Source organism: Bos grunniens, chromosome 1 (assembly GCF_055505025.1).
Source record: "Bos grunniens cultivar Pamir isolate PY7600 chromosome 1, Bosgru_T2T1.0, whole genome shotgun sequence".
In the NCBI taxonomy this organism is placed as follows: domain Eukaryota; kingdom Metazoa; phylum Chordata; class Mammalia; order Artiodactyla; family Bovidae; genus Bos; species Bos grunniens.
Window position 1 is genome coordinate 67641073 of NC_141165.1, and position 22855 is coordinate 67663927.

At 41.2% G+C, this 22855-nt stretch overlaps 1 protein-coding gene across 1 annotated transcript in view; it reads left to right on the forward strand.

Moving 5' to 3' along the window:
* LOC147379565 (uncharacterized) overlaps positions 1-22855 on the forward strand; it is a 553375-nt gene that overhangs the window by 90237 nt on the left and 440283 nt on the right. Inside the window, exon 4 of the transcript XR_015133776.1 lies at positions 2045-2371. The gene's annotated coding sequence lies outside the window, so the exon portion shown is untranslated. The remainder of the gene's footprint in view (positions 1-2044; positions 2372-22855) is intronic.

Here is a 22855-nt window from a genome sequence, read left to right on the forward strand (position 1 = left end):
GTCTCTCACATTGCAGGCAGGCTCTTCACTGTCTGAGCCACTAGGGAAGACTTTGATTATTGAGAGCTCCATCTAAAGCATGTGCTTTTGTGAGCATTCTCACAACATGTAAAGCATCCATGTGAATATCCTCACGCTCGTGCCAGTTTAAGAGGTCTGTCAACAGACTGCTTTGCTGTCTTTCCATCCTTTCTTTCCAAACCTGCGATGATCCAGCCTAACCGTTAGTCGTTATCCCTGAAGCAGTGTAGGCCTGTCTGTATCTTGGCCCATCTCTCAGTCCAGTCCAGGCAGACACTGTGATATATTACATCAAGATTTTCTCACTGAGAGGATTTCCCTTTGTCAGTGTTTTTGTTTTTGTTTTTTAAGCACACTCCTGAGCTATAGTGTTCTATTCCTCCTTTGTCAGTATATCGAGAAAAAACATCTGTAAGCCAGATCCTTCCTTGGTCATTTGTTCACAGGCAGAGCTCCATGAAAACCTAGTGTTAGTTGAAGGAAAGATGGCAGCGCAGCAGAAGAGTGTGCCACAAAAGCCTGAGTTGTCAGCACTTCTGACATTATTGTTGCTTTGGGATGTGTTTCAGCCTAATTTTACATATACCATTTCCACTGGGTGATGAAGTGTTGCTGTACATGCTTAATTTTGTAACCTAATGAATCAGGTAACACCCAGTCAGTTACAGGCAGCTCAAGTCACAGGGCTGGGGGTTCATTCCCTGTAAGGTCCAGTAGTGAGGCAGGAGCACTTTTGCCAAAGAACAGTTATCTGGGAAAGAGGACCCCTCTGAACTTTAAATTCTCAGGGTGTGCGCCTTGGTTATCCTTTGGAGGTTTGCATGCGTTCCGTACAGGATCCCTGTTTCCCAAGGAAGCATCCGGTGCTACTGGATCTGCTGGCTCATAAGGCCTGTGAAGCAGTATAGCTTGTGTGGGGTTAGTCTATGGCCTACCTCCTGGGCCAGTTGCAGAGCCTTCTTTTACCTGGTCACCACCCAATTCTGGCTACATTAACTAGTTTGTTCAGAGCAGCACAGTCAGAGGTGCCATACATTGCCTCCAAAATACAGAGGGCCATCATATGGTCAAAATTATTCTTGGTTACAACTTTCCTTTCATTCCGAGAGAATATGATCCAGAATACTGGGTTCCTAGGAACTTCATCTAGGTGGCTGAGTCCTAGCTTTCAAGAGTTGGTATTTAATACTTGTCCCTTTTGGTAAGTGTGTGTCTTAGGCACCTAATGCAAGGCATGCTACTATTGCTCATCTGTTTCAAACATCATGATGTCCCCTATGCAGTGAACCAGTTTGATCTCTTGGGATCAAGGTCCCTGCAGACGGGATTATGCCCAGAGACTTGACATAGCCCTAAGACAAGATGATGAGGGTGTTCTCTGGTAGCCCTTTCATTTTTAAATTGATGCCAAGTAAAAAGCATTTGTTAGATTAACAGCTGCCCAACTATAGTACCATCATACAGAAGTTTGCATTTGAGCTTAAGAGGTAATGGGAGAATAATTGGAATAAAGTTCTTCACAATTGGTACAATGTGGGAATATGTGGTATGCAATGTAGTAGTTGGTCCAAACATGGAAGAAATTTTAAAAAGTATATCAAGATATGATTACTGGGTCTTTGTTTGAAAAGGACAACATTATATAACTTTTGTGCCATTCTTTGCTCATTATAAAACACTATTACATCTTTTGAGGATAACATAGAAGATATATAAAATCAAAATGGAAAACAGACTAAAAACATAATGAAAAGTGTTCTTAATAGACTTGTACATAAAACAGTCAGGCTAAAGTGTATTCCTATTGAGTAGATGAGGAAAGTGAGACTTTCTATTTTTAGGTGCTTATTTGAGTACTCACAACTGATCAGTAATAGACTTTCAAATCAAAACCAGAGCTTGATATGTTGATATAGGTGATCGTGTTAGGCTATGTACATATGTTTGCATAATTAAAAGGTCAATTTTCATATTCTTGTTTTATTTTCTCTTTTATTTTCCTACTCCCTAAACTCTATCCTAGGAACAGAAGCAGAGAGAAGGAGGAACTCTTTTAAGACTGTGAAAGAATTGGTGGCCTTTGATTTGTTCTTCAAGTAGCAGAGATCTGTCCCCAGCTCTCTTGAAGCATCCTGAGGAAGAACTTGGAGAGCAGTGACTGTGTGGCCCCCCCAGAGAGACTGGATCTTAGAGGCTGGGCTTTTCAGCCCTGGCAAAGAATTCAGAGCAAGCTTGGCAGGAGTCAGCAGAGCTGAACTTAAGAGAGTGTCAGCGCTTGGACAGTGAGCACAGGTGTGGTGACTGGTGTGGACTGAAGACAAAGGGGCTTCATCCAAGTGATGTCATCTAGGTAAGTTCCCAGAGGCCTTCTCACAATACCTAGAGGCCCAGTGAGCTGATGACTTATCTTCAAATCTGTTTTGATTTTGGAGCAAAATGAAATATTGTGACATTTTGCATAAACCCTTGTGTGTGGACTCAAAGTCCTGCCTCCTCTGCATATATTTGTTTTGGGGGCACAGAGGCGAACGTAGGGCAGCAGTAAGGCTGGAACTGTGATTCTGGGTATCAGAGAGCTTGAAAATTTGCTTCATATCACCAAGGGCTTAAAGGGAGCAGAGTGGCCTTGCGTGCACCTTAATATCACTCTCCAGCCAACGTGCTTTCAGTTTATTATTGGTATGTGCCAGTGGCTGATTCACTTAGCTGTTTGGAAGAGAGTGCTAATGAGGCCAAGGTCAGGGTTCTCATTTCCATACAGGCAAATACTCTTAGTGAGAGAGAGCTTCAACTTCAGTCACCACAGATTAAATCCCTCATCGGCACGACTGCCTTACAGATACATGAGCTGGGTGATGAGAGGTCAGGCGAGAGGGTGTGAACGAGTCGGCATAAAGCCTCACCACCTCCCATGGCAAGAACTCAAAACAGATGTCTTGTAGAGACCCCTGAAATCTGTGTGAGTGCTCACAAAGGAGCCACCTGAACTAATTCACCAAAAGAGGAATATGTCGAACCAAGTGCCTCTGGTTTCTGAATAGAGTCTGAGGTGGCAAAAGGCTCTATCATCCGCTGGTTTAGTGCCATATCTGATCGGCACTAAATATTTCACTTGTGCACATGGTGTGGTATAACTTATAAAAATAACACAGCTTTTAAGAAGCATGTTAAAAATTCTGCAAAATGAAGCTGAGGATCTTAAGATTACATTTTAAATAAAAATTCTGTAAAGGAATCCATATTTAGAAGATACACAGTATTCATAAGATTTTTTTTCCCGTTATTGTGGTATAACTTATGTATGATACAGTAGTCTTTAGGGCTTAGTGCAGTGAATTTGGGCAATTGTATAAACCCATGTAATCACCACTCAGAACACGATATAGAACATGTTGTCATTCCAGAAGGTTCCTTTTGGCTCTTTCCCAGTCAGTTCCTCCTCTCCTTTCCCAGGTGACCACTGTTCTGTCACCGTAGGTTATTTTTGCCTTTTCTTGAACTTCATTTGGAGAAGAAAATGGCAACCCACTCCAGTAATCTTGCCTGGAGAATTCCATGGACAGAGGAGCCTGACAGGCTACAGTCCATGGGTTGCAAAGAGTCAGGCATGACTGAGCACCTATCACTCAACTATCACTCACTGAATTTCATTTAGATGTAATCAATCAGTGTGATAATAATAATAATCAAACACTTTTTTGGTGTCTAGCATTTTTCACTCAACATAACATTTTTGAGGTTCATATGTGTTATTACGTTGCACCAGAAGGTTATTTCTTTTTATTTTTGGTGTAAAGTTATTACAATTTGTCCATCATCCTGTTGATGAATATTTGGGTTATTTCTTGTTTTCAACTATTAGGATTAAGGCTTCTATAAACATCTTTGTAAAGTTATTAAAATTCATTTTTAAATTCCCATTTTTCCATGGTAAACCTCTGAGAACAGAAGTTCTTATGATAACTCCACAATCTCGTTCATGATTCTTTCACTTTGCTTTGATTTTCTTTAATTGTTATTGAGATCCAGGAGTTTAAAAAAGCAAAATTTCCCCAAGTGGTGGGTAAGTTATAGGTATAGGACTGAGAAGTACAAACAAAACGGCAGGTTCCATGCACCCAGGTGGGCATCAACTTCAACTTCCTGAGTGGCGCCTGGTTAAATCAAACATGCTTGCTTTTCCATCCTGCTTTCCAAAGCTTTTCCTGTTTGCCAATATGAGTTCATTCAGTTTGTTTGTTTGTTCAACCAAAATTTGTCAGACTCTTATTATATATTTGTTGGGCTTGAGCTGACTTTGCATTCATGACAGCAAGGGTTACATTTGAATCAGAACTCAGACAATAATGTTTGGTCTGCCCAGCACAATGCCAAGCACATAATGGAATTGAAATGTGTGTTTTTGAGTGAATGAAGGAACTCCCAGTTTAGTGTGGAGATTGCCCCGAATACAAATAAACTGGTATAGTGAAAATATGGAGAGAGTACTGTAGAAATATCTGGAGCATAAATATATGTTCTTGTTTTTACCCGAGCCCATTTGGTCTTATTGCTCTAAAGACACTTTCTCTGTTGGACTGTAATTTGTCTATGTATGGCTTTCTCCCCCATTTTGGGGCAGAACAGAGAATGTTTCCTATTAGTCTTGGTATCTCTAGCCCTCGGCCTATGGCCTGACACTCAGAACAGAGTCACTAATTCTGTATAATTTCCCCCACACACCCCTGCAAAAAAAAAAAAAAAATTAATCAGGAAAAGGGACATTTGAGATGGGCTTGGAGAGGAGACCCTGGTGGTAGAGGGTGGTGAGGGATGGTTCCAAACAGCGAGAAATCATGGTCCTTTGGGTACCAATCGTTTTCTCTCTTGGAAGATGGTCCCATTTAATTTCCTGAATCACTGTCATGATTTTGGATCTCTTTTAGCAATTCAGTTTTAATTAACTTTTTAAAAGCCCTTACTACATACACATCTACATAGCAAAATGGTCCTGAGCCAAGATTTTTTTCTTATATAATGTTATGTTCTTCTCATTTCTTTGAACAATTATTCTGTTGAATTCCTTGAATACAAAAGAAGAATATAACAAAAACAAAATAGTTGCCTAACATTTCAACAGAGGTTTTTATCCTGCATAGAATGAATAAAGAGAATTGTTATTATTATGACTTTTAGCCATTCCAGGTGGAAGGATGATCTATTTTTCAAATAATTTTTTAAAATTAAATGATTTCTTCTTCATAATTGGTGATCAAATTCAGCTAACATAATTTATCATTGAGCTGTATGCATTGCATTGGTTTAAAGAGAATATTAACAAAAAAATTAGAATCTCTTTATTTCATTTATTATACCAGTGGAAACCCACATAAGGATTCAGGAAGAGTATTTTATCCTTTTTCCTTTAGACTTACAGACTTTGAGTAAATTGCATAGGAAACTTTTCTCATTGAATGTTGGAGGTCATCTTTTAGTAAGCATGGCACAGAATGATTCTGGGCATTACGAATTCTAGGATATAAATTACAAGAGCTTGAAGATAGGAATGACTTTTGTAGGCAATGCATTGCACAAGGAGCAGAGTGGAAATGTCATCACTTATGTTTTATTTTGGAGAAGATCATCTTCTCAATTCTTTCAGTTCCTACTTTGCTTTCATAGATTTTGACATAAAATCTCATATTCTTTGTAGATACAACATAGAAGTCTAATGTTTCAGAATTTAGAATAAAACTTTCATTCTATGCTTTTAATAAGATCTTAAAGCATTTAGGAAGCATTAATTAAGCTTTACAAAGCAACTCTAAGATGATTTGATCAATTCAAAAACAGTTATAAAGTTTGTACTCAGCTTTCAATTACTGTATGTCCTAGTGGAGAAAAAGCACAGATAATACCCCCAAAACATTTCTATTGATTGAACAGTGGTACAGATATTTTTAAAAATGTGGCTAGTCCAAAATCCTTTATATTTTATCAGAATGTGTTACATGATTTTTAATGAAATCATATGAAATATACTATCATATTTATGCTTTAATTAAATGAAATTTATGGTAAAGTCATCTCCTTGTATATATTCTGATTACTGAAAGGAAGAAATAGCTGTGTGTCAGGCTGATTGTCAGAAGTGGTCCAGAGATGTGTGTTTTTGTCTGCAAAGTGAAATCACCTATAGAAGGTTGCATTTCATATTACTTTAGAGATCAGAGAGCTCTCGTCCTAGATAAACCACATCAGCATGAGACCAGCTCATTTGGTAGGTAAAAATGAGGTCTACTATAGTGACAGATAATTTGCTGGCAATGGTTAATAATGTTACTATTTACAATTGAGAGGAAAGAGAGGGGCAATGAAATTTTTTTTACAATGAAAGAATGTTTGAGTAAGTTATGTCCCATCTACCTCATGTCATGCAACGACCACTAAAAAATTGTAACTAGGTGACAACAATCTCAACCGAGAGAGACAGCGCTTCTTCTAGGCTATGTCTTTCTCTAGTTCTTGTTTCTGGGTTGGATGCCCCTTCTGCCTGAGATTGAATGCGACCTATTGTCTGTATATTCTTCATTATAGTTCCTCTGAGAGATCCTGTGCTGTTTGACAGTTGGGACCATGGCAATATTATTAATCATTTTATTTCCAAATCCTAGCCAAGTATTTGGCCCATGGTTGAGTGTGTGTTAATTGCTCAGTTGTGTCCAACTCATTGTGACCCCACGAACTGTAACCTGTCAGGCTCCTCTGTTCATGGCATTTCCCAGGCAAGAATACTGGAGTGGGTTGCTATTTTCCTTCTCCAGGGGATCTTCCTGACCCAGGGATTGAACCTGGGTCTCCTGCATTGCAGGCAGATTCTTTACTGTCTGATCCATCAGGGAAGCCCATGATTATCACTCACTAAATACTAATTTCAGTCAAAAAGGATGTTACGATTAATAATACCAAAAAAAGGGGCTTCCCAGGTGGCTTCAGTGGTAAAGAATCTGGTTGCCAGTGCAGGAGATGCAGGATACACAGGTTCCCTGGGTTTGAAAGATCCCCTGGAGGAGGGCATGGCAATCCACTCCAGTATTCTTGCCTGGAGAATCCCATGGACAGAGGAGCCTGGAGGGCTACAGGCCATAGGGTCACAAAGAATCAGACATGACTGAACAACTAACACTTTCACTTTTACAATTATGTATCTATTTGTGTGATCTTATTTTTTTTTGCTGCTGCCTCCATGTAGGCAAACACTATGCATTTTTGTCTTGTTTTGTCATTGCTACTCTATCCTCAAGCTTAGCACAGGATCTGTTACATAATATGCATGTGTATATATTTCTTGCCTGGATAAATGAATTCATTTGTGTTCATGCATGCATTCCCAGTAGGACTGGGTTAGCAGGTAGAATGATCACACAGAGCTTCACCAATGGGGAAGAAAGCAGGAGCACAGTTATCAAATGAATATGAGTTGGGGGCCAGAAAAGGACGCCATAGATGTTGAGACTCAGAATCAGGGGTCAGGGTTACCTGTCTCTCTTGCCTAAGGGGACAGTGGGTCCAGGGCCTTTTGGTTTAGGGCTGAGCAAAGATGTGTTCACAGGTGGGCTTTCAGCAGTGTGCAGAGGTCTTGGGACCCTGTGGTCTGGAAGCCACAGAGGGCTGACGTAGTGTGTTTTGAACATGTTTGGTTCAGTTCATCACTAAGCTCAGAAGGAGTGCATGCAAGGTTCTTTTTCTCCCCTTCCCTACCTCAGCCTGTAATAAGATATCTGAAGTCAAGGAAACCCCAACAATCATCCAAAAACTTCACCACCACCCCAGCCCTGCTTCTCCAAACAGCATTAGTGTTCTTTTTGCCTGATACACACACACACACTCATGAGGTGGAAATTTGTAGGTTTGTGCACAGAAAGCATGTTGGGAAAGCAATACTCGGAGTCCTTCCCCTTCCTTGAGCAGGCCTTCACAAAAGAAAGCTTTCTGTTACTTCTGCAGGAAGTTGCGGAGGGAGGCCTAATAGGATTCTTTTGCACACAGCTCGCCCTGTGCCGAGGTGAATCATACATTTCTCTGATCAAGGCTTGCTGTCAGTGACTCAGGCCTCTCACGGTGTCCCCTGTACCCTTACCCTGGGCTGCCTCTCAGCTGTGGCGCGCAGCCGCTCTCATTCACAGGAGGGCAGATGCCGTCTTCCAGTCAAGTTCTCTCTCCAATAAACCACTCTGCTTAGGGCTCACCCTGGTGTGATAAAACTGTGGCGGGCCTAATAATAGAAACCACAAATCCTGCCTGCCAATCCTGCATTCTAACCTCTAATCCACTTGTAGCAAGGACAAATGTTTTCAGGAAAATAAAATGACTCTGCGTAGAGCACAGTGACACAACGGCCCCCGTTGTCAAAATTTCCACCCAAAAGCCTAGAAACAAGGGGCTGGCTTCTACACTCCTCTCCTCAGTCGCCATATACCTGGTTTCAGCCTTCCTCTAATTTCTAATACAGCCTGAGTGACAAAAGCAATGAAAAAGAAAATGAAAAGAGGACACGGGCAGGAGGAGGAAAGATACATACAATTTCATCATTGTTACAACTTATTTAACGATGGGAATTTGTCTTCTGTCATTCAGTACAAGGCAGAGAGCCCAATGGAAGTTCGGTGTTAGATGAATAGGACTCTCACGTTAATCAAACGGAAAGTTGGCTACGTGGGTGGATTCCTTAACTGAGTGATTGGATTTGAGGACCTGCGGCAGCCAGCACAGTGGAAAGTATCCTCAGAAAACCCAAGAGTGAGTCCCAGCTCACCACCCACCAATCAGATCTGGTTCCGAGAGACAATTTATTTCATCCCTCCAGCCTCGGAACTCTCATCTCTAAAACAGTGTTGAAAGTAACAGACCTATTGGCTGCACAGAGCTGATGTTGAACCGTGGTGAGAGAGAATGTCTAGGAAATGCTGTGTAAACTGTAAATCTGTCTGTAACTAGGAGGAATGATTATCACTGGACACAGATCCATCGATTGTTTCTGATTGGCTGTACACAGAATTAAAGGCCCCCAGAAAATAGCTCAGCCTTCCTCTCTAGCTTCGGGACAGAGCTTCAACACTATTCTACTCAAACCTTGCCTCTCACCCTTCAGTCCTGAGGGTCTCCAAAGACCTCTGGCTCTCAGTTAACTGTTACACCCCCAGCCAGCGGTAGGGCAGGAGTTCCTGGTTTGATTTGTGTTTTAACCAGCTCGGCCCTGCTGCGGCTTGGTCACCAGTGTGCTGTCACAAAGACACAAACCAGAGTGGAATTAAACACAAACTATGGTGAGAGAGGAGTTCTGAGAAGAATGTGATTTAACAAATGAGCTATGTGAACAGGACTCGGAAAACTGTGACTGCAGACTTCTCTCAGGAGCTCGAACTTTCTCAGTTTTGAAACACCACATTTACTTAGCCTGGTGGTGAGTGTCAGTGAATTAACAATGTGCACTGAAGTCTCTCAGCTGGCAGTGTGATAAAATTTAAAATATTTTTCTTGTTCAGTATCATGTTAGAATTTTCATGGCATTAATGAAAGGACGTGATGCAATGGAAAAGGATCTGCTTGCTGATACAGGAGATACAAGAGTCTCAGATTCGACCCCTGGGTCAGGAAGATCCCCTGGAGAAGAAATTGGCAACCAACTCCAGTATTCTTGCCTGGAGAATTCCGTGGACGGAGAAGCCTGACGTTCTACAGTCCATAGGGTCGCAAAGAGTCAGATATGACTGGGAATACACACACACAGAATGAAATGAATAGTAACGCTGTTAGGAAGAGAAAAGTGTTAGTAGCACCCAGGTCTCCTGCATTGCAGGCGGATTCTTTACCATCTGAGCCACCAGGGGTTGAATGTATTTTCAGGGAGTTTTGGGGCGGTTCATTCTTCTCTTTTGAAATGCATGACAATAGATTTATAATTGAAGAAATAAAGAAAGAGGTCAGGAACAATCAGCACCTGATCATTGGAAGACAGCCACTTACTTTTTTTTTCTTTATAGATAACATTTTAGTAGTTTCTTGTATATCTTTCTGATATTTTTATACATATCCAAGCAAATACAAATACATAATCATATGTATATGAATACATCTCCCCTTCCCCCCACTTCTCAAAAGGTGAGTCATCCAGTATTTTATGTCAGAACACTTACAGCCCTGTTCAAGTAATAATAATAAAACAGCTATAAGAGAGTAGATGTTTTTGGCCTAGACTTTGGCTGGTTATAACTTCTGAATGTGAGAGTCTTGGTGGTTACAGATACATATCTTGCTGTAGTACTTGCTAATCAGAACCAATCATTTCCCTTGGTTCCCAGAGGCTACCAAATAATATACATTTGCCTTTACCCTGCTCTGCAGTGAAAATAAAATCAGAAGAGAAAGAAGAAGATATGAAGTGGAACAGTGTGGTTGGGAAATTCCCACACCTTTACCCTAGAAAAAAAAAAAAGAAAGAAACTTGCTTATAAGTAAGGCCAAAGGGAATATTAAATGCATACAGTATGAGTCAAAGTACATCCTCTTAACATTTATTCATCAAAGTGGATCGTTGATCTTGGCTGCATATGTGAAATTTAAGGGTAGCAGCCTGGGCTCTCTGTCAGTGCCTTTGTATCAAAAACCACAAGTGTCTGAGTTCTTACTGCTTAAGTGCCTAGATTCTAGGATGTTTTGGTTCTGTTTTTTTTTTTTTTTTTATCTTGTTTTTGGCTCTTGAGAATCCAAAGAATGATTTCTTAACAAAAAATAAGACTAGCCAATAAAGGAAGAAAAATCAGAAAATTCCTCCATGATTTAAGACAAGATTTAAATATTTTTTCAGTCTTTTCTTTCTCCAAGCAGATTTAATTTAGAAGTATGAACCAAGAAAAATTACAACATTGTGCTCTGGCCAGCTTGCTTCAGATAATAGCTTGTGTGACCAGTGGAAGTCTTGGGGGAAGGGAAATTCAGAGAGTAACGAGGAACTTCTCTGTCATCTCAGGGTTTCACAATACACACAGGACACATTTGTAGCTGGCCCTCCGTTAGCCCAAAAGATTAGCTAATCCCTTGTTTCACCATAAAATGCATTTTCAGTGGAAGGTCCTGAACTGTATGCAAAGAGTCAGTGTGGCAGGCTCACATTTCTCCTGAATCACAGTTGAAACATGCTGTGTACTGTTGATGCAGAGTTGGGCGGTCAGGGACCTGGGGTGGCTCCTAGGGGTGTGCTGGGTGGACCTGAGCCTCTCCTAGCCCACCAGTGGAGCAAGCCGAGTCCCATGTCTAGGGCGCCCTGTGAATCCTGCAACACTGTTCTTAGAGGAGTATCAGATTCCTGAAGCCCAGAGTTGGATTAACTGTCCAGGTACTTCAGCCAAATTCTGACCCAAATAAATACATCCTGTTGATATAACCTTTCACTTCTGTATAGTGGAACCGTGACCTCCTGTTGCTCCTAGAGACAAGATAAGCAGTTACATCCTACCCTAGTGCTTTTGAAATGCCTTTACCAATAGCCTGAAGCCTGCTTCATCATTTGTGGGTTGCCCACTGGCTCTTTTTTCTCTAGACATAGTCATTTATTTCAAAAGTGCTGGATGGAGTTTTTGAAATTATAATTATTTAAATTTTATTTTAATTTAAAGAATTTATCACAGATTTATTATGCTAGAAGACACTTTAGAGATCATCTAGTCCAATGGTCCAGTGCCTTATATTTTAAATATAAAGACATGGAGAGTCCAGAGAAGTTAAGTGCCTTGCTCAAGGTCACTCAGCTAGTTAGCTCTAGTAAATTTGCCGTGAGTGCACAGGCTGAATTCCTAGACTGTACCTTCAGGTTCCATGTTTCCATAGCACCTCAGTAAACAAAGGCCCTAACTAAGAGAGCAGTTTTGTCACATGTATGACGCCTAGCACTTTTCGCTTCTAAGATGTGGTGGGGATCCTACCAAGAATGCCCGTGGCCTGAGATCAGCTCAGACGGTCAGCTGCTCACAGAGTTTCCTGTGTGCTGAGGCACCATAACAGCTGGGGCCTATCAGTCACATTTGTCTTTCTGAAAAAACCCCATAACGAAGCTGTAATTTAGCATAGATTCCAAATCACACAAATGACCAAAGTCATATGCTTTGCCCATCTTGCACCAGAAAGTTCTCTCTCTATATATAAAATACAAAAATATTAAATAAATTCTAGGAGTAATTAGGGTGAAGGGAAAATTGTTTTAGTTTTGATAGGAAAATAATAAATCAGATGTGTACATAGATATATTGGGCTTCCCTTGTGACTCAGCTGGTAAAGAATTCACCTGCAATGTGGGAGACCTGGGTTCAATCCCTGGGTTGGGAAGATCCCTTGGAGAAGGGAAAGGCTACCCACTCCAGTATTCTGACCTGGAGAATTCCATGGACTGTATAGGCCATGGGGTCACAAAGAGTCAGACACGACTGAGTGACTTTCATACACATCACATAAGTATCACAGAGTCCTTGTTCAGTGTTACCCTTGTTAACCTTCTGGCAAGGGGTATCAGCTTTGGTTTTAAGTTGCTTAGTGGCCTTAGCAAAGTGGGACAGATGATTTATTGTAAGATTCGGAATATTCATAAGATTAAAAAAATCAAGTCTTTTATTCATAAAGACTGGGGAGAGGTTCTTCCCTTAATACTATCCTCTCAGTAGATATAACAGTGAATTTCTTACAGATGTGTCTCATTATATTCCTCAGTGTAAGCCAAAGGCACAACTCACGCAAAGTAGAAAACGTGTTTCCAGGATATTGAATGTGGGTGCAAAACAGTGGATCTAAGTACACACCGAGATGTTTAGAAATCTGTGGATTATACATCCTTCAGCAAAGCTTCTGTAGCTACTATCCCTTAAGATTATTTTAGAATAATTACTGGGCAGCAAAGAAAGAATTAAATAGTCCAGTAAAGACAATGGTTCCTGAGGCCAAGGCTACTCATGATCCCTGTATGGTCATGCCATTCAAGATGGCTGTCCTCTTGCTCTCTGTCCATCGCCTGCTTGACCAGCCCTGCTTCACCAACACAACTACCTAGTCCTTTTAATTAGAGGGATTAACCAAAACTGCCTGGGCGCTTGGCCCTGCTCCAGACCCTGGTTTCCCAGGTAAATGATGAGCCCACCTCACATCAGTTCCCCCTATGAATAGTAGCCTCCTTCTTTCCTAGGTAGTGACGATTGCTGCCATGTTGTGCCTGCTACAGGCTGTACACTGTGGGGCTGTCACTCCAGGACCTGTTGATACAGGTCCTGTATCCTGGACACATAAGATCCCCTGACCAATAAATTGTTGATGGCCCTGTTGCTGTATCCAGGTTCTTTCTTTGGTCTCAAGGCATCTGCAAGGCTTGCCGGCCTGCAGAGTATAGCCCAACAGTCCCCAGTATCTTTGTCCACTGCTTCTTTTTGTACCGCAGCTAGACAACGTTTCTCAGTTGCATAGGCAGTAGGTGTAATCATGTGAATGAACTTGCCTGGCCCATCTTTGTTCCATTCTTTCTCCTTTCCCATATATCCAAGGAGTTCCAGAGGACTTCAAATATCTTGAGGAGGCCAGAGCTATAAGATGGAAGGAGCCTGGGTCCCTGAATGACTGAAGAGTCTGTCATGAATACACAGTGGATTCTGACATAAGGAAGAGACAAACTTTTACTTACTGAGTTTGGGGTTCCTTTGTTTCAGCAGCTAGCATTATATTAAACAATGTAATCTTCATATTTCAAACTATAAGTTACACTGATGAGGCAGATGCCTTCCTAATCAATCACACCTCTTTATGTTGAAAACAACCAATCACCCAAACAAATTACTGGTTTTTTCAAGACCGTGTCATTTGACTTCCATTAGTCTCTAGGAAGAGTTCCAGGAAAACATCTGCTTCATTGACTATGCTAAAGCCTTTGATTATGTGAAAAGCTATGACAAACCTAGACAGCGTATTAAAAAGGAGAGACATCATTTTGCCAACAAAGGTTCACATAGTGAGTGCTATGGTTTTTCTGGTAGTCATGTATGATTGTGAGAATTGGACCATAAAGAAGGCTGAGTACTGAAGAACTGATGCTTTTGAATTGTGGTGCTAGAGAAGACTGTTAGAGTCCCTTAGACAGCAAGGAGATCAAGCCAGTCAATCCTAAAGGAAATCAACCTGAATATTCATTGGAAGGGACTAATGCTGAAGCTCCAATACTTCAGCCACCTGATGGGAAGAGCTGACTCATTGGAAAAGATGCTGATGCTGGGAAAGATTGAAGGCAGGAGGAGAAGGGGGCAGCAGAGGATGAGATGGTTAGGTAGCATCACTGAATGGACATGAGTTTGAGCAAACTCCAGGAGATAGTGGAGGACAGGGAAGCCCGTCATGCTGCAGTCCATGGGGTTTCAAAGAGTCTGACCGATCTTAGTGACTAAACAATAAGCAAGTCTCTAGGAAATGGATTAGTTTGGGAATCAGACTGCCTGGGCTTGAAACTTAACTTTGCCATCTTGTGTGCCTTGGACAAGGTACCTGACTTTCCTAAGTGTCAGATTCCCCCATCTGTAAAAAGGGGATAATATTGGCCCTGGAGAAGGGAATAGCAACCCACCTCCAGTATTCTTCCCTGGAAAATTCCATGGATAGAGGAGTCTGGTGGGCTAAGTCCATGGGGTCACAAAGAGTTGGACATGAATGAGTGGCTAACATTCTCAGGGTTGTTGGAGAAAGTGTTTAGCTGGAATTTGGCATCTAGCAAGCACATGATTGATGCTAGCTCACAATGTTGCTGTTCTTCAGAAGTGTGTACTCATTTATTGGCTTACACAAGGAAGGCCCAAGGCAGGACAAGCTGAGTCTGTGCAAAGCTGTCTAAGTTTCTAGCAGAAAAGCTGTTCAGAGCATCCATGCTCTCCATCCCACCCCACCTTCTTCTATGTTGCCTGCCCCTGCTTTGTGAAGCAGAGCTATAGCCCATTCAAAATTCAGACTTGAAAGCAAGCTGTCACAATCTGCTGAGACCTACTCAATCCATCTAAAAATTTTTGAACAACTTTCATATGATCCTTCTGGACAAAGAAGATGAAATAACAGTAATAATCTCTCTCAACAAGTAGAGGCTTTTGAGTGTATATTCTTTTTTAAAAAATTTTTAACTCAAAAAGCCTAAGATGATTCTATCAGAGAATTTTTTGATGTTGGAAAAGTCTTATAGTATTCCTTGATAAGGCATGGAAAAATTGTTTCTGGATCTTCTGGGAAGATCATTTTGCCAAAATAGACATTTTTGTGTTGAAACAGGAAATAACTCCATTTTTGCGCTAGGTAAATCTTTCTTGAGGTATTTAGTGTCTTTTTTCCCTTGCCCCTGACTGGAAATACAAACATAGCTAGAGTCTTGGCTAATAATAACATCACGATGTGCACAGACCTGGCCTTCCTCAACAGCTTGCTGAGTTATTTGTGTCAGAAAGGATTTTATCATAAGTACATTTCTTCTATTGCCGTCACATGATGCACCATTGAATTTCCCATCACACAGACGTTCTAATCTCATTTACAGTCACAGAGGTTGAAAATAGATAATTAATCAGCATCTAAGTACCTTACAATCTGTAAAGTAAACCAGATATGGCCAGCCTGAAAGCACTTTGGAGCATTGTGGGAGCTCTGGACTGGGGGCTAGTCAGCTGTTAATGAGTCCCATGACTTTCCAGCACTCCTGGGTTTCTCTGTGATCCAGAGAAACTGAGTTTGTTTCCCTCAGTATCTCTCCAGTCCTCTGGTAGGAGGAGAAGCATCATAGCTATAAGTATTTCAGTGTCATTGACAATATTGCCTTCTTTATTTATGACGCAAAACAGACTAGGGTCACATACAGGATTGATATGGCTTTTTCTGAACCTAGGAAGAATGTCTGGGGAGAGCTGCCAGTCTCCTTGTTCTTAATTCTCTTTGATTCCACCAAATGCTCCCAGAGCAACAAGTTATACTGGAACTGAACTGGGTTACTTTACTCTTGTTTCTTCTTCCCCCTGCATTCCTCCCTTCCTCTCTCTCTTCATTCATGCATTTTTACATTTAATTCCCATGGCAGTAAATGAAACTTCTTTGAGAATATCTGCTAGGCAAGTAGTGAAATAAGTGACTGAATATAACTTTATGACCTGACTTTGTTTGAGCCCCTCACCAGTTCCTTAAATCTGTTTAGAATCGAGCTATTTAGTTCATCTGACTAGTTGACAACTAACTCATTAGTAGTTATTCTTTATCGCAGGATTCCCCTTCACTCATCAAGTGTTCTGTGAATATAACTGGGAACAGAGGGGCACTTGAGGATGGATTTAGAGAACTGCAGGCACCTTTACATTTGTAGGATGCTGACAAACAGAAAAATGCAAATTGAAAACAAATGGGGTAATTTATAAAACTGAAGTTCTTTGACTCAAAGATGAGGCTTTACCAAGGAAAGTGGAAGGGCGGAGTTGTGTTTCCTGTTCAAGAACTGGCTGGGTCGTGTCGTCTACGTGCCATCTGAGAGAATGTTTCATAACAGGAGGAGCCCTGCAATGCAGGCAAGACCCAGCCTGACCATACAAGATGTAACACCTCCAGCTCGAACCCAGGTCAACACAAACCTCAGTTGTAACTCGGCTCCCAGCCTGTCTGATTTCCGTCATAGCGCTCAGTGTGATGTGCCATTTTCTAGTTTTATTATTTTGGAGAACTGGAAGTGAACTGATAGCTGAGAGCTACGTCCAGCTGCACTCTCCCATTCAGTACCATGTGCAGTGGGGTGCTCGGTGTGCTGGGATCTGAAGGTCCCTGTACTCTAGGTTTCAGTTCTGTTGCTGTTATTGTTGTTGTCCTTACTGTTTTGCTGTCAATGGTGGCAGAGGTTATTGGATAGGCCTTGGCCAGCTCCCGAGGGTTGCTGCTTTGCCCAGTGACCGTATCTTTCCTGTTAACATGCTGATCATACTTGGAAATTATGAGTCAGTGAAATGTAGCTGTGAGCCGTGGGGGTGGGTAGATTACCAGAGAAAGTGCAGCCAAAACTTCCTGTACCAACTCAGGGTCATTATCTTTGGGGGAAGATAGGGACTCACTCTGGCAATAGGAACAACTATACTCAGCTGGCATGTGTTGTGTTCAAAATGGATTTAAGGAGAGGACAGGGGCACACACAAAAAAGGAAACCCATGAAAGTTCCTTTTGTGGACATTGGGGTGGAGTTTTGCGAGCCTGTTATAATATCACTGTTATTGACACCTTCCACTTGCTATTAGTTGGTGAGACTCATTAACTATTCACATTGGTCTGCCCTCATTCAACTCCTAGCAACCGCAGTTACAGTCCTATTTAAAATAATAGAGTGAGATTGGTAACATTACTGATTTAACAGGAAATTAGAAGACTTACATTCACAGAGCTTAGGTAATTGACACCAACAGCACTTTTCTTGTAATTTATGCACTCTGATTGATTTCATTCCCTAGCTAGTCCTAAAAGAATCTCTGAAGCATATTCAGCCATCAGATTACTGTGCAAAAGAATTAAATGAGTATTACCCTGCTTGCTATCTATTCCAGAGCTGGTGAAAAGTTTCCAAGTGGTTTGGAGCTCAGGAATCAGTCTAAAATTATAACGCTAATACAAAAGAGTTCAGCCTCAGAGCATTTCTTTGTGACAGCTGTGAATTTATATGAAGAAATCTTACTGATAAAAAGAGCACAATTACAAATGGGTCATTTGTTTGTGCTCTCAAGAGTATTTTTATAAACTTATGTTGATACGTATTCCCTGGAATATCCTAAAAAAACATTTGCTTACCTCTAATAATGTTGTTTATAAATGACCCATTTCCAGATGTTCCTTCAGGGTGGTATTTGCATAATAATATATGACCATGCTTCATCCCACCCCCACAAATAATTAACAATGCTAAGAACAGGATATGTTTGATAAATGAGGAAGAAACACTAAATCCATGTATTCTACTCTGGAAATTTCATGAAACAATGGCGAAGAGAGGCAATAAACCTACAGTGTTCAAATAAATCATTGTTATTATTTTTTGGCTATTTACTTAGCAGAATAGGCACATTTGGGATCTACCTGCCTATTTCTCTAGCTTCAGATGCCACCATGTTCCCTCGTACTTTTATTCAATCATGTGGGACTGTCCAGAATTCCTCACGTACATTACCTGTCTTCTGTACTGGGACTGCTACACTGGCTCTTTCTTCTTCCTGACATGTCCTTCTGCTTCTTCACCTAATAACAACTGCTCATCCTTCAAAACCGAGTTCAAAGGTCACTGCCTCCAAAATCTCTGTAATTCCAAAATCTCTTTCAAGTCCTCATCCTCCGTGCTCCCTTGGTGGCCCATGACTGAGCCCATCCTAAACTTTGTTTCACAACAGTATTAATGTGATTCTTGTGTTTATCGTTCCATCAGACTGTAAGTTCCTTGAGGGCAGAGATCACAAGTTAGTTAACTTGTGAATTACAGCAGCTGTATTGAAGAAGGAAATGGCAACCCACTCCAGTATTCTTGCCTGAAAAATCCCATGGACAGAGGAGCCTGGTGGGCTACAGTCCATGGAGTGGCAGAGCCAGACATGATTGAGTGCACATTATAGCATGCACAGCAGCTATAATACTTGACACAGAATGGTGGTTGATCAGTGCTTACCAAATGATTTGTGAAAGTAGAAAGCAATCCTTTGAAAGGCCAAGTTTATGTGATGCTACCATTTTTAAGTTAAACCTGAAATTCAGTTCTAACACTTTTTATCATATACACGCACATGCACGAGTGATTACTGATGAGCATGCAGTTTGAATAGTAACTGTGTCTACACTCTCAAACTGGCTAAAATTCCCTAAGAAATTTTAGGGATGCTTAGCCCTTCCCAGGTATAGCTCACAGAGTTCTTAGATTCCCAGTTGTGCAAGGACTCCAGAAATACCCTGGGCTTAAGACTTTTCGTGGTAGACACGGGGGAACAAGGAGGCCCGGAGGTCTAGTAGTGTCTGAAGTTTGGAGTGGGCATCCTCCACCTCAAGAAGGATGGGCTCAGTTCCATCATCCATTCTCATCCTCACCTCTCCCTGCCTGTGGAGACCAGAAAGCTAAGAATAACATTTCTCAGAGTCCTTTGCAGCTAGGGTTCCATCAGATAAACTCAAGATTTAATTTCGAGGTAAGAGATGCAGGTGTGAAGATGTGGTAACGATGGCCTGGTTCTAGAGCTAGTCGCTGAGTTGTGGCCTCATAATCCAGTAGGAGGGCTCTTGATTCAGCAACTTCTGGAAACAGACTTCTCCCCATGGGGTGGAGGCAGTTGGTTCTAGGGTCTGGGAGTTGTGCTTGAAACATCAGCCAGCCTAGAGCAATGTTTTTCAAACTATAAATAATACAGTCTATTTAGTGCTATGGAACAAGCATTAAGAAAGATAGAAATTATATAGAATAAAATAAAATGGAATAGAAAAAAAAGTATATTGTCCCTAGTAAAGGTTAATTTGTTTTATGCAACTAATATTTCAGGGTCATACATGCGTGTACCTACATTTACATATGTGTATTCTGAGTCACAACATAAAATATATTTCTAGCTATGAGTTTTAGTCACAGAAGTTCAAGAACATCTGGCTTAGAGCCTAACCTCTGGCATTTTCAATAATCTTCTTAATCCTTTCCTTTTAAAACTATCCAGAAGGATTTTTTTTTTTTTTAATCAGGAGAACATCTGTTCTACTGCCCATCAGGCAGCATAAAGGTATATAGATTTTCTTTCTTTTTTTTTTAAAGCTGTTGGTTGCACAAAGAGGTGCATGGCATTTTATTTGAACCAAGTTACCGTCTATGTTTTTTAGGGACTCCCTAATAACTTCTTTAATAAAAACAAGATAAAAGTGTTAGATATGAGTGTATGTTTGGGGATTCCTAAATTTTTCTGGTTTCACAAAATGTTTTAGGTACCACAGGGGGAAATTTATGCTTGAACCATCCTAACAAACTCCTTGAGAAGCCCTCTTTCCTCTCTGGCCTTTCTTGGTGAGAGGGGGCTGGAACCCTGCCTGAAAAGATCAGTCCATACCTACATGCTTCCAGGATCTGGGGTTCCTGATACACAGCTTGGAAGGGAACATCCCTGGAGATGGCCCTGCTCCAAGCTTCTTAGGAGGGACTGACCCAGGGTTACCATCAAGATAGTCATAGGTGTTGGGTTAAGTGGGCCCGCAAAATTGTTTTAATATGATAAAGAATCAAAATAAAGATATGACAGCTGTGGAGAAGAAAAATCCAGTGAAGATCAAGACAGGAACTGGTTTAAATCCTCTCTTAATTGCTGCTCTGGGCAAAAAGTCAGCTGATCACCTAGGATCGAAAGAAATTCAGTAACCCCACAATTCTTCTGACTCTTTGTAATTAACTTAATGCTGCTTTTATGCCAGTCTTTTGCTTAGAGGCCATCCTGACCAGGGGCCTGGGTGTCCCCACGGAGAGGAACTGGATAGCTGGTGGACAATAGGCAGAAGAGGGGTTATTCTCTGTGCTTTCACCCTGTTTGTATTTCATATCATGTATAAGTATTGCCTAGTTAAAAGCAAATTAAATAGCCCCAACACTTGTTCCCCACTCCATATTCTCAGCTGATGACTTGTTTTTTCACTACAGGGAGAAAAGTGGAAAATCCAAAGATATTCTACACATTCCCATAGTCAGTCAGTCAGTTCAGTTGCTCAGTCGTGTCTGACTCTTTGAGACACCATGGACTGCAGCACGCCAGGCCTCCCTTCTATCACCAACTCCCGGAGTTTACTCACACTCACGTCCATTGAGTTGGTGATGCCATCCAACCATCTCATCCTCTGTCATCCCCGTCTCCTCTTGCCTTCAATCTTTCCCAGCATCAGGGTCTTTTCCAATGAGTTGGTTCTTCCCATCAGGTGGCCAAAGTATTGGAGTTTCAGCTTCAACATCAGTCCTTCCAATTCACATTCAGGACTGATTTCCTTTAGGAGGGACTGGTTGGATCTCTTTGCTGTCCAAGGGACTCTCAAGAGTCTTCTCAACTAATGCCTAAAACAGTGCCTGAAATGCTGTGGCCAACTTCCTACATGTGTGCTGAGTGACAGCAGGCTTTCTACAGCCTCCCAGGGTTCTCCCGGAGCCTGTGTTGAAAATCCCTCAACAGTCTCCACGTGCTGCCCTGAGCACATGGCGTCCATCTCTACAGGGACCTCGTCTCCCATTCGAGCCATCATCATCCTCACCACATACTTTTTTTTTTTTGGCTGCGCTTAGTTTCCTGAACAGGGATAGAACACCAGGCCCTGGCCTTGGAAGCCCCAGGTCCTCACCACTGGACCACCAGGGAATTCCCCTGACCGCATTCTTTAATGCAGCTCCTTTCTCAACTCTCAGTTAAGCCTTCTCTATTCTTTCCAATTCCTCAGCCATGTTGTCTCCTTTTAACACCTTGATGTTATTTAGGACCAGTAACAACGTCAGTAAAACAAATGAGAGAGTTTTGTTTCATACCATGTTGAAGCTCTCTCAGCCTGTACATGGTGCCCTACACATAGCAGACACTCAGTATATGCCTTTTGACTGACTAAGGACATCTGTATAAATGCATGTAAAATTCAGTGACTGGAAATGCTGTGGGAAAAGGGGGACTTGAGTTCCCCCTCCCTCAGCCCGTCTCATGGAAATCTGAATTTCTTAAGTGAAATTTAAGAGAGCCTCGGGCCCACTCTCCTTATTTCTGCCAAGTGTTAATTATGTGTGGAATCTAAGGGGACTTCCGAGTGTAGATTATGTGGGGTATTATGAGGGGACATTTACAAAGACAGCTGTGCTGCAGGAAGACATTTTTTTCCCTCAATTTTCGAAGACCTAAAGTTCTCTGATTTGCTTTTGGGGACTAGATCTTTTTGCTCATATGTTTCATTTGTGCTCACTGAAAAAGGAGAGCATATTTCCAAGAAAAACAGTTTGATTAGCTCTTTGCTTTATTGGGATTAAAAAAGAAATGGGAAATTCACAATCATTTTCTCTGAACTGTAACTGCTGACATATAGCTCCCAAAATTGCTTGATCTTCATTTACCAAAAAAACTAACCATTAGTGTATAAGAATATCTCACTCCAAAATATTTGTAAAAGTATTATTTTTTAAAAAAAACCTTAACATGGGGAGTGACCATGATGTAATGGGATAAACCAGACAGACTATTGTCTGTCCTGTGTAGTCACTTGGGAGACTACTTTCTCCAGCATAAATGTTTATTCCAACTTTGCTGTCATTGCTCAGAAAATGAGACTGGGTTGCCTGTGAAGCCTTTCCCCCAGCAATATAAGGAAAATCACCCATCTTTTTATAGTCACACGTCATTTTTTTTTTTAATCTTAATCTAAGCTATATTCGCTGATCATGTACCTCATTCAACAAAATTGGCACCAGATAATTTTGGACTGTTTCCCCAAAATCAAACCAAGCAGTGAACCTTTTCTAACATTGAAACTATTAGGAAAAGCAAGTGATACAGGTCCTGAAGGTGATTTCGAAAGAAGAGGTGTGAGATTGTTTTCAGTAATGGAAGAAGTGTATGGCCGACCGGGGTAGGTTTTTTCATTGGTACAACACTCATTTTGCTGTGGCAGAGCTCTCTAAAATCAGTCTCCTCATCTTATATTCACATCTGATATCTGAAAACTCACTTTGAACTGAGAATATGATCTTAGTGGATGAAGACTTTGGGCCATTTCTTAAAATTTGGGAGAGAACTTACGTGCCACCAAA